Source organism: Ailuropoda melanoleuca, unplaced genomic scaffold (assembly GCF_002007445.2).
Source record: "Ailuropoda melanoleuca isolate Jingjing unplaced genomic scaffold, ASM200744v2 unplaced-scaffold9182, whole genome shotgun sequence".
Taxonomy (NCBI): Eukaryota; Metazoa; Chordata; class Mammalia; order Carnivora; family Ursidae; genus Ailuropoda; species Ailuropoda melanoleuca.
Genome location: NW_023254639.1, coordinates 1,939 through 3,337, shown reverse-complemented (window position 1 = coordinate 3,337; position 1,399 = coordinate 1,939). Strand labels below are relative to the sequence as shown.

The following is a 1,399-nucleotide window of genomic DNA, read 5'->3' as shown; positions in this document are numbered from 1 at the left end:
CTGTGCCCAATGAAGCTTATTTTTTGTGGGTTTTTTTCCCCCAATCCTATGGCCCACACCCAGATTCTGTGACCCGAGGTCCAAGGTGATCCTAACCTACACGTGGGGAAAAGCCTTTATGATCCTGCGGGTTGCTAAGAAAATCCTAGCCCTCTTACAGCAGCCGGAGAGTCCATTCTATTCCAGCTGGGCTCAAGCTGTGGAGGGTTCAGGCTGTGGAGGAGGGAGGACAGAACTCAGGTGATGACCACGTGTGATCGGATGAGCAAGGCGGGATGGTGGGGAACGCTTCACACGAGAGGAATCCACGGTTAGGGCAGATCTGGCATCCTTGCCTCTGCTCATCCAGACAACCTCCCCAGTTCTGTGTTCTCGCCTCTGTGACCAACAATGAGGGTTTCTAATGTTTCTTAATATTGTTTTTTTTTTAAAAAATTGAATGCTTTACAAATTTGTGTGTCCTCCTTGTGCAGGGACCATGCTAATCTTCCCTGTATTTTTTTCCAATTTTAGTATATGTGCTGCCACAGCAAGCTTTAAAACCTATACTTTAAAGTTGGAAGCAAAAATAATATTTTATTATTTTATAATCATCATCATCATAAAGGAGCAGCAGCAAGTGCTGATTTAACACACACTACTTATTCATCAGTGACGGAGCAAGTACCCTCCACGCATTGGCTAATTTAATCCTCACTGCAACTCCGAGAAATCAGTTATGACATCCTGATCAACTCAAGGGCGAGAAAACTAGGCTCAGAGTGGTTGACACAGTATGCCCAAGGTCACAGAACTTAACAAGCGGCCAAGACAGGACCCAACCACAGCTGTCTCACCCCAGGGTCTGCCTGCTCAACCACTCTGCTCCACTCCTGGCTATTGTGCAAACACCCATTAGAGAAGCTTCACCTACTTCTGCTGAGCAATCGGGCCAGGCCAGGCCAGGCTGGGGGACAGAGCACAGGCAAAGGATCATAGGTACCCAGCACTCTGAGAAACCCACAAAGTTACCTGATCCTGAGTCTCGGTTCTTGCCTTTGACTTGCAGGTGTTCCTGCTGCCTCATGCCTCACGAAGACCAAATATACGCGAAAGGTGGGTAAGCATTTTGAAAGATGGGGGAAAAACCCACCTCTTAGCTTCTTCCTGACTCTTGGATTAAGTGTCAACCACCCCTCATCACCCATCCATTGAGGTCACCATCCAGACTCCATGCTAGTCCTGGCTAGGAAGACTCTCCCCTAAGTTCCTGGCTTCAGGGCCCTCCAGGGTTTCTGGATGGAGGTGGGATGAGAAACAGCAGAGAAGAAAATTTTGGCTAGTGTGTCCCACAATCCCTTAAAGTCCTGTATCAGATTGTTTTCATGCATAACTTTACATAATTCTTTATATACCAACC

The 1,399-nt window shown here is 47.3% G+C and overlaps 1 non-coding gene across 1 annotated transcript; it reads right to left on the bottom strand.

Moving 5' to 3' along the window:
- Window positions 1–428: 428 nt before the first annotated feature.
- Window positions 429–533, bottom strand: LOC117800934. Its single transcript, XR_004623217.1, has one exon. It is a non-coding gene; the product is annotated as a U6 spliceosomal RNA (small nuclear RNA).
- Window positions 534–1,399: the final 866 nt, after the last annotated feature.